The following is an 11647-nucleotide window of genomic DNA, read 5'->3' on the forward strand; positions in this document are numbered from 1 at the left end:
TAGGTCCTCTTCTACTCTGTGGACAGACAACAGAGAATGCCTGGAGTGAAATAACTGAGAAGTAGCAACACAGAACGTTAAAAGACAAACATAAAAATAAGCAGACCAAATTGACGACAGTGGGGAATGTGGGGAGGGAGGCAGAAGACCACTGCTTTTCATAACAAAATCTGTGGAACTGTTTGAGGCCTTAAACTATTTGTATTGATAAAACTTTTTTAAAAGGAGAGGGAAGAAGAAGAGTTGAGACAATAAATTAGTAAACTATTGCAATAATCCAGGAACTACTGGACTCTGGTAGAAAGGATGGAAATGGGGAAAAAGTAAGAGAACTGAAAGGAGTTTCTTAGGAAACATGGGAAAGGCAGGTGTCTGAATGTGGAGGAGAGATATTGGGATGGGTGAAATCTCAAGCCAGGGAGATTTACTGGGAGAATAGGATATACTTAGAGAAAACTAAACTAATGTTATGCACATATTGTCAACCTCATACAATTAGCATATTATTATATACTGTGTTGTTTTCTAATTATACAACTAGAATTTAGCACATTATTTGTACAGAGCTATCATTTTCATGAACATGCTTCATTATTTTAATTATACTATAAACTCCTTGGCTTTATACCACTTTTGAATGCCTGCTTGGTTCCACATAGCTAGGGATATAGTAGATTTTCTATAAACAATCCATGGTTAATTAATTGATGGCTTTGGCAGAAACGCAGGCTTTAATGTTGATAGCAGATAAGTGAGAAGAAATCCACATCTATAAATTCCAAGTTACTTTATAAGTACCTCATGTATGTTACTTTATAAAGAAGTATAATAACACCTATATAGTATTTTCTGTGTTCCAGACACTATTTTTAAGTGCTTTACATACTTTAACGGATTCATTTACTACCATAATCCTCATTTCACAGATGAGGAAAGCAAGGCACAAGGACATTGAGTAACTGGTTCAAGGTTACACAGCAAGTCAGTTGCAGAGTCAGGATTCAAACCTAGGCAGTCTGGCTCCAGAATCTGCATTCAAATATACACAGCATATGTTCTTACGAGCATGGTATGACGCTATTATGTAATATCGGTAATTAGCACATCACATCATCATGGACATGGTGGTTCAGAGAGAATGTGAAAAGTATTACAAAAGAGAGAGGTCATTATGAATGGAAATGATGAAACAAGAATTTCCTAAGGAGAGAGAACATGAGCAGGCAGTAGGTCAGTTTGTTATAAGTCAATTTGTCAAATGATCAATTTGCAAAATGACATGTTTGCTGAAATTTGTCAGAAAATTCACTTGTATCTGTGTCACTTCAAGAGACATCACACAGCCAGGAGCAGAAAGGGACAGAGGTATCTAAACTGTGAGATTGATAGTCAAAATTGACAGTCATTTGACATGTCTAACACATCCCGAGCTATAGTGCTATGGTAAAGCTTTAAGGAAACTAAAATATGGGGAAAGTCTCCAGTAATGCAATAAATTGTTGATTCAGCAAATGGATCATTTCTGGAATTGATTTTTGGTAAACTGGCTTGTGCCAGATTCACTGTCAATGAACTGATTTTTTGCTGCATGGACCTGCTCCAACATCTAGAACTGGAACCCAGTGATCTTGAATCTTTTTTTTTACTGCAATGCATGGCAGGGAACACATTTTATAGCCTAACTACACACACACACACAAAAGATTCACACTGTCCTTACTTCAGGCAATGCACTTTAATATTTTCTATTGTATTTCTTTTTCTTTTTTAAAAAATACTGTTTTCAAAAAAAATAAAAAATTAAAAAATTAAAAAAAATACTTTCAACCCAATAACACAATTTCCTATGGTTCAATTTGTTATGACCCGCAGTTTAGAAAACCTTATAACAGAAAACTTGTTTAACCTTTATTATATAGTAGAAGGCTAATATTCCTACTGTTTGGGAGAAAATAATGGTTATAATTCCAACTTGGTGTTCTGGGATACAATTCTCCATTGCAAAGGAACAGTGCTGCTCTCAATTTTGCCGTGGGACTTCTGGGAGATCTTGCAGCTCCAGCTCTCTGGTGTGGCTGCCGTGGCCTGAAGGATTGTCAAGAAATGGAGTAAGGATCTGGGAGGGACATAGATGACTGGATCCCAAAATACCTCACTAATTGTCCCCTTCCTTTTCTACCTGTTTCACTCTGTACTGCTAGACCATGCTATCTGCCACCCATAGGCTGTTTTCCTTGCTCCACTACTAAACCAAACACCATCTTAAGCTTTTCACTTCCTCTCCTGTCCTGGAATCAAGCCACAATCCTTTGAGGTTTCTTAAAAGTTTTCTGCTATATTTTCCCTACCCCTTTTCTTTTCCCCTTGCACCCTGGATGAAAAGACAGAACTGCACATTGATTCTTCTGGTGGGTTTTCAAGTGCAGTAAAGTTGATTCATCACTGTTTCAAGAAAAACCAGACTTGGGTTGTATTCACTGGACTTTCAGGTCATCTGATTAAAACCATTTTGTGATGTAATTTCTAATTTAGTGCCATGTAAGTATCAGAGGAAAAATGATTTAAAAATATGCCAAGTGCTATTGTATAATATTTCTTCATTTCACCATGCGTTTTAACAAATTGGATACTGATTATACTTCAAGTGTAAAATGCTAAGGGCCTATTCTGCCCTTTTGAGTTCAATTAAATTTTTAATTACTTGGTAAAGGGAGGCACATCAGGAAGGAGAGGTGACATTTCACCAAGGACTTTTCTAAAGTTAAGAGTTGAAGAACAATGAGATTTTTATCTGCTACTGTTTACTGATGATGAAACAATGATCATTTTGAGCTCATTTTGTTTCCATATTTTTCAGTTTTGACCATGTCCAGTGGACTTGTATCAGCTCTACTGGATGCTAATAGCAAAGATTAGCATCAAAGATGAAGAGTAAGTAAAAAAAAAAAAAAAAAAAAAAACTTGTCTGTTTTCAGGTGTTCACAATTTCTGGGATTATATCCTTTGCAGCTGGAGCTTTCCACATTGGAGTCGGCCCAAAATTTAATTTAGGGAGAAAGTTTGATTAACATTCCTTTGGTTACGAGAGCTTTATAAAACAAAGTGTTTTCTTGGCACCTTTGTTAGATTTTTTTTCTTTCTTATCCATGCAAGTATTTTTAGAAGAAAGAAGAGAAGAAGAAAGAGCTAAACTTTGAAACAGACTTACTGAGAAGGTGAATGTAAACTACACAGTTTGCAAAGCTGAGAAAATAAAAGTGGAAGTATTGTATCAGTATTTGAGCATCCTGAATGCCTACTACGCATATTGGATAATTCTAGTGAAACGGGTAAGAATCTGTGTTGAAACACCAGTCCCAGGTGAGGGTGTAATGCTGATGAGGGGAGATGGCAGGCGTAGTCCTTGTTTGAGTTACTCAGCATTATTCAAAGAAATTCACTTTTGCCACTGACTAACCTCAGAGAACTGCTGGGAAATTTTGTGCTACTGCTCAAAACAGGACTGGCTGAGGCCTGCAAGTTATTGCCACACTGTTGCTACTCAAAAGACCTTCAACTTCATGGTACCTCATAGGCACTTGATAAATAGTTGTTGACTGGTTAAGTCATGCTTGATTGTTACACAAAGAATACATTAATTCTTCCTGGGAGCAGCAATGAGTAGTAGGAAGAATACCGAATTTGGAGTTAGAAGCCTATCCTGCCGATTTGCCAGCTGAGTGATTTGGGACAAGATAAAAAAAAAAATCTTTCTAAGGCTCTGTTTCCAAGTCTGTGAAATGGGAAGAACCTGGAAGAAGGGTTGGGAGGAGAATTAAATGGGGTGACAGTGTGCCAAATGCCTGACACACAGGGCCCTCAGCAAACATTTGGTAGAATTGAATCCTAAATTACTCATTCTCAGGGAAGAGTATATCCCTAATTTTAGTCTTTCCACCAATAATTTTGATATATTTATTTTGTTCTCTGGATTATCTAGTAGTCCTCCCTTCAAAAGTAATCAACTCATTTGGGGCAAAGTACAGATGCAAGCAATAATAAAAGGAATATTAAATATTGCGATGACAATGAAAAGAATTAAAATTTTCTTTGAGATATTAATAAGCTCACAGAGCCCCCCAAGCTCCTGGGTGTACACTGCTAAGGGAAGCAGTGAATCCACTAATAACTTCCCAGGTAAGGCAACTGCGGATTTTCACAGAGAACCCTACCGATTATGATTTTATGCCATCCTCTTAGCAAGAATTGCCTCTTGACAGCACCTAAGCTAACATCATGATCATCTTTGATTAGATTAGCATGAAAAGTATGACAGGTGCTGAGATACTTCCTTTCAAATAAAATAAAAACCGCATCCAAGGAAAAAGGAAGGGATACAAGAGGCCAAAATTCCGCGGGGTTAGAAGGGACCACTCTAGACAGATACTGAGCCTCTCAGGAGACTGACAGCTCCTGCATGTGACAGCCCAGACAGTTTGGGAGCTGCCTCTTCCCTTCTGTCAGACCAGATGATGACCAGCAACTGACACATGAATAGGAAGGGCTGGGCCTGGGCCTGAAACGGCAGAGCGGGGCACCGATCGCAGCCCACAAGCCTGCGAAGCAGTTGGAGAATAGAAAAATGCAAATCTCCTGGGTCTCCCCAGCCATCAGTTAGAATCTAAGTACCAATATATAGTGGGCTGTCTCGGGGAGGTAAAGAATTACTTTTAGAAAAAGATGGCCATTTAAAAATCAGCTTAGAATGGTTCTTATATTTCAGGAGCTTTTTATTTCCAATGACATTCCTATATAATTTCATCCCTGAACATTTTAATACTTGAAAAATGTTTTAAAAGCCTAAATCTTCCTTGAATAAACTCCCACTCATTTTGTCAATACCCTATTTCTAAAGGAGGAGGTGAATCTTTGAAACAAAATTTTGAGAACCTCAAAAGAGATTTAAAATAACGTGAAAAACTTATTTCCATGATCTTACTGTGCTGAGTCCAATGTTTCTTTCCCTTAAAATGAGATGGCATTCCAATGTTTTCATGTACTCATGACCTATAACACAATGCTTGTGGATTTTATACTATCTATTTAATAATAAAGATAGTTTTGTGATTTTCCCAGCATTTGGAGCACTTGCCAAAAAAAAAAAAAAAAAGCCATTCTTAGTTTACTTTGCCTCTCTCAGACTGGGACAGGATACCGCTCGCTTTGAGGTCCCCAAGATTGAGGACAGTAAGTGCTTCTGCCTAAGCTTCCACATATTGTCATGTTCTGCCAGAGCCTGGCCCTGCGGATTTGCTGCCCACTAAATCATCTGAAGCAACAGATGTATCCTGCAATTGCCAATAAATATTTGTGAAAGGGGAGGCTCTCTACAGAGATTTCCTGTGTTTTAGAGCCGTTGCTGCAACGATACTTTTACTTTTTCATCTTAGAAATTATTTTTCTTTGTAATTTAATTAGAGCTGGGAGTCCATGATAGGTGTCCTCTTAGAATATGCAGAGCGCTATTACACTAAGTCAAAAAACCAAGATTACTTCTCCCATCTCATGAATTGTGGTTTGTTTGTTTTTTTTTTTTTTTGCAGTTTGTTTTTTGAACTTGGCACCTCATGTCTTCTTGACCGACCTACTTCAGCTCTGGCTGAATTTCATGCAGTGGCTGTCTGTGACCTGGCAGCACCTCGCTCCTGATCCACCTCATTCTCTCTCACTTGTGCCCCAGGTAAAGGATGCCTGTGGTAAGCCCATCAGCTTTTGCACAGGTGCAAAGCTTGAAATGTGGAAGGTTAGCACCTTCTGGTACAATGCTTGACCGATGAGGACAGGAGCTGGTGGGTAAATGCTACCCTACCCTCTCTCCTTCCTCAGGTGCAAAATTGTGAAGCACACTCCACATAACTTCTGAGACAGCCCCTGAAGGATGGAGCCCCAACTCACCACAACGCTGGAAACCAGCTGGATAAGGCTCCCTTGGCCTGGGTGTCCCTCTCTCCCACTCCTGTTACCCTGTCCCGGGCTCTGCTTTCTAGGGGCGCAGATTAAACTCCTACCCATCATAACTGTTTCTTCTTGTCTTTAGCAACACTAGACATTATCCATCTTTTTAACTGATGTCAATCTGATAGGAAATAAATTTCAGTCTTTTAATTTGTGATTATTAATAAGTTAAACTTAAAACACACTTTTAAAAAGCAGCAAGTAAGCCACAACCAGGAATCAGTTACTTATCCTAAAATTAAAACCTTAGGAAAACACTTTGTAGCCTCTTTTTTTTCCCCCAGATGAAAACATTACCTTCTGATTTTCACACAGCAGACAATAGCAAGAAAACAACATAACCAGAAGTCATTTCCTACTGTCTTATATATAGCTCTTGAAATGTTAAGGCAGGACCAGGAAATGATGGATATTATTTGAATTTGGGTCTTTGTCTATATGTGACTGACTTTCATGAACTGGTAGAGCTGGACTAGAAGTTAAATGTCACCTGGTTAAGTATCCTCACTAGAAAATGGAGACAGTAAGGCCCAGTGAAGAGAAGTGGCTGAGGGACTCGCCCCGCATGGCACAGACAGTGGGAGCCCCAGCCTGGGACCCCTGACTCTTGCTTTGGTGCTTTTCCTGCTAAGTCGCGCTGTCCTTTCTTCAGAAACTGGCCATTTGGATTTTCTAAAACATCCACATTCCTGGTGTCTGATAAGGTTCCATGTATTACTAAAATATAATAAGATGAAAAATGTTATATTTCTCCATAAAGACATCACAAAGAATGATCTTTAAGGAAAAATATGCAGACAGGTTACATCTTTGTAAGAAACTTTGTAATGGTGAGCTCCTGAAAGAGCTCTCTAAAGTGTCCAAAACTGCAACTTATTACTAGAATACTGAGATCCTGGTTCAAAGGTGACATAAAATATGAGGTCAACACAAATATCTAAAATAAACAAAACAATCCCTCAAACTGAAATGAGCAGGAAAAAAAGAAAAAATAATAAAGAATAAACAAAACAAAATCAGGAGTTGCTAATGCAAAATTAAGACCAATAGCTGAAGGATGTCAAAGATCTTAAATTTTCTAGAAGCCTATACCTACCAGCAAGAGGGAGCACGGAGATCTGTATCTCACAAGACTATATACCAGAGTTAACTTTGTCTCTTTGGCTATGTTAGAGATTTACCTTAAGTTTTCATCTGTAAAGTTTTTATTTATTATGATAAAACTCTGTTTAAAATAATGAAAGTTAAAAGTCATTAAAGGCGATTCATATATTTAGGACAAGTGAGTTTTAAACACATGATTTTAATTCCTATTATGGTTAATGAATCTACAATAACTGTTGAGTTTGTTTTAGCCATTATATTATTTCAGCCTAGGGAAGAGCTAATATTTGTAGGGCACCTACCAAGTCCTATGCACTTTAGGTAATTTCAACTTTATTTATTGCTATCCCCTGTCCCCCTTTGAGTTCCTCCAAAACCCAACCTTGAGATGGGATTCAAGTCCAAATAGTTGATTCGGGAGGTGAAGGAAATACTCCCAGTGGGGCAGAGCAGTGAGACGGGGACGGCAGCCAATGAAGGTGTATTTCCAAGCTGGCTACCACTGCGGGTGATTGGAGCTTGATTATGCTGGGAAAAAAAAAAATCTAGAAACCATCGTAGAACACACCCCTGAGTTATTCCACGCAAACGGCAAGAGAGACGGTATGTTAGTCAATGTTTAACAACCAGCTCTGGGAGCTGCTGGGAGAGCTCTCATGTGTAGCATTTGCCAGTTTCTGTGTTGTCAATTCTCCCATCATGGCCAATTTCAAGCTACCAAAGTGGCATCACTGAACTTAGTGTCAGGAAGAGGCGTGCACTCTGGGCTCTCGTAAGTTGAGGCAAGTCGCCATCTGCAACTCCTGTCATTGGCTAAGGGCTGCTCAGGACCAGGGGTGGAGCCCACCCCCAGCCTGCCATAAGTTACCAAAGCAAGCTTCAGAGGCCAGAGAGATAGAGGTGCCACTGTGGCAGTCTGGCTTGTGTGCACCAAAGTAGTGGTCAGGGTGAGAGGAAAAGGGTGAGACTCCAACAGTGACTATGACATCCCCATATTAATGAAGACTGAAGTGTGCACAGCTTGCCAAAAGTCACGTAGTCCTGGAAGAGCTGAGATTCAAACCCAGACCTGGCTGATAGCAAAGCCTTCTTGTCTGGGTGTCAGGCTGCTTTTCCTATAGCAAGCTGTACATCTCACAATGCATTAGTGAGCGAAGAAATTTATATTGTATTACTTAGGGTAGATTAAACTGCTCTAACAACTAGATCTAAACATGTAATGGCTCAAGACAATGGAATTTTATTCCTGCGAAGGAATTCAAGTTGCCTAGGGAGGCTTTCCTCCATCCAGTCATTCAGGGACCCTTTTATTCTGTTGCTCTGCCATCTCCTGAGCCATTGTAGTCTCTGTATCCAGCTGTGCCATCTCTCACATTCTGTTGCTGAGAACCATTATAGGCATGGCCATACCTAGCTGCAAGGCAGGCTGGAAAACATAGGCCCTGGCTAGGCAGTTGCTTCCCAGCTACAGCTGCATGGTAACGAGTGAAGAGAGGGATTTTGGCGGGTAGCTGTCTCTACCACAACCTCCTATAAACCATTTAGGCTAGGATATTATTTTCCTTTTTTTATATAATGAATTTTAAGATCTATAATAATTCAAAGGTAAATTTTCATTCCTAGTCTACAAAGAGTTTTCAAATACGAGATTTGAAACAGCAAGCTTGGTATTTCAGGTTAAAAAAAAAAAAACATTGAGTGTAGTATCTCTTTCCCCATTCAAAGGGGTGTATTGTTGAAGACCTTCATATTAATAGCAAAATTTTCACTTGAATAGTTTAAGGCATTGGAGAATAAAAGCTGCATTGAGACAAGAACACAGATCTCATAAGTATCTTTGTTCACTAAGAAAATAATAACAGCTAATCAGAGAAAAACAACCAAGATATTTGACATATATTAGTAATGATGGATATACACTGCAGCTTTGAGGTTAAAAGAATGGGCTGTGGGTCCAGGGTATCTAAGTTCAAATCCTGTTTCCAGTGTTTCCTAGTTGAATAGCCTTGGTTAAGTTACTTAGCCTCTCTGTGCTCCAGTGTCTTCATCTGTAAAATGGAGATGATGATAGGGCCTACCTCATAGGGTTATTGTATAGATTAAACAAATCAGTACACATGAACCATTTATCACTGCACTGGCACATAGTAGATGTTCAATTAATGTGTATAATTATATTTACTAGTAATTTTTTAAACACCCTTTGTTCCCTACAAATTTCCAGGATCCTCTTCCCACAACCTGTCAGATTGCTCTTGTGTTGTCACAGAGGATACACACACTTAGAGACGTTTCTTTCTTTTGATGGGCTTCTTCTATCCAAATGTTTGGTGCCTTTTGATTGTATGACCCCAGTACCACCTTGACCCCAGGCCCTTCTCAGGGTTCCACCTCCTGCCTCACTCTGCTAACAATCCCTTCTTCCCTGCAGATGCCCCTGAAGTGCAGTTTTAAGGCCTGAGTTTACCGTCTCTCACCTTTCTTAACCCTTCCTGAGGCTTCCTTGCAAAACGTTCTGCTTGTTTTCTGCCATTCTATTTTTCTGCTTTTCTGATTCCCACTTTCCCAGGTCTCTCTGCCCTCCAATTACCCCCAGTAAGAGACAGTTAGAATATATAGAGAAGTAAATTCTCACTCTTTTCTAAAGTGAATGCACAATTAAATTCACAAATGAAGCAGTTTCATTTCAAGGAAAAGGAACTGTCTGTTAAGAAGAGAATGTTTGTGATTAAAGGCCAAATGCTAAGAACTCTTAGACAGTTGGTGTTTTGTAACCACCTAAATCAACTGTTTACTGAGCATCTACTATGTGCAAGTCACTGAGCTAAGGACCCTGGGGAGGCAAGGATGATGCAGAGGGAATGGTCCCCCCGTCCAGAGTCTCATAGCAGGTGGAAAATGTGCACATAGACACAAGTGCCTCTAATGTAAGGTGGGCTTTGTCAGTTCCCAGAGGAAAAGGATGCTGTCTCATTCTCTCTGCTCCCAGCACCTAGAACAGGGCCTGCCCCTTAGCAGGAGCTTAGCAATACCTCTCCTAGACCTGGGCAGAAGGAGACCGCTTTTGGCTCTGCATTTTAGAATGGCACAAATTTGGAAAAAATTGAATTGACTAAAAAACACACAGCTGCCCTGGTTACTTGGATCTGTTGTGCAGTGGTGGCTCATGATAACCCACAACCGTAAACATCTCCTCTGGTGACCAATACCACTCAGCCCCAGGGAAACACTGCTTCATGCTCCTTGCCCTGGGGCCTTCAAATGTTGAGAAGTTTTGTGGATGTTGCTGCTGCTGATGATGTTGGAGAACAACATTGCTTTGGAGTCAGGGAGGCTCTTACTGGTAGAAGCACATAGTAAGAGAAGAGACAAATGCACTAAACTTATCAAATCTGTCGCCTTAGATAACAGAAATGCAATGGATTCCTGAATAACAACATATCACGTCCTGGTCATCTGCATGTCCATGTCCTTGCTTCCCTTTGTGTCCCATTTCGTGGGTCCTAAATTACTCACATATACAAGCAATATTCACATCATTTGCACACGAATGCTAAGGAATGATTTGTAACATTAAGGAACATGTATGACTTAGATTTATATTTATGTAGATTTAGGTAAAATGTGAAGTGTGTTGCTATTCATATGTTGGCAACTGTATAAATATTGAATACTAGAATTGCAAATAGTTTTAAAGAAATATTTGGTAACATTTAATAAAATTTTCAAGTTTTAAAATTTAGCCTTATTTAAATCATTTTTAACATTTTGATATTCATCAAATTTGTATTTTAATAAAAGATCATTGGATTGCCTCAAGTGATCAAACACAAATTATGTGAAAATCTTAATTGTAACAACATAATTAGTATTTTGTTGAAATAAAAGCTATAAAATTAATTTCATAAAAATTATTTACAAATTATGTAATATATTTATTCCACATGCAAACATTATCAGCCCATCAATGGAACACCTAGATACGTGCAATTAAATACAATTGTCTTTGATATTTTGTCATGTCAGTCATATTAAAGCTATAACTGTATATATAGTATTCAGTTTTGTCTTTATGAAAGTATACTTATCAAGGTAGGGGCCTAGAACATATTTTATTTACTGTTGGCTTATATTTTAACTTTTAAATAATTTAAAATGTTGTATGGGGCCTCCATCTGTATTCTTACTCTGGGCCTGAAAATATTAAGAATGGGCTTGGCCCAGAGGTTGGTGGTGGTGAGGGTTTTGGGAGTGAAGTGGATTTAAGGAAGTGTTTTCAGGAGAATAAGGATCACATGGGTGATTCGCATGGGTGAACTCATGGAGGAAAGAGGGCATGACATGTTCCTGACCAGAGGAACAGATATTTGTAGCTGGAGCCCAGGCCTCAGGTCAGGATGAACTATGGTTAGAACTGAACAATTGATAGTAGAAAATGGAGGGAGATGATAGACTGGGGTTCCATGAGGGTAGAAGTCATGTCTGTTTTGATCTCTCTAGGGTATTCCTGGGTCCTGCATAGTATCCAGCACATAGGAGGTAATACACT

The sequence above is a fragment of the Lemur catta genome, chromosome 12, assembly GCF_020740605.2.
Source record: "Lemur catta isolate mLemCat1 chromosome 12, mLemCat1.pri, whole genome shotgun sequence".
Lineage (NCBI taxonomy): Eukaryota > Metazoa > Chordata > Mammalia > Primates > Lemuridae > Lemur > Lemur catta.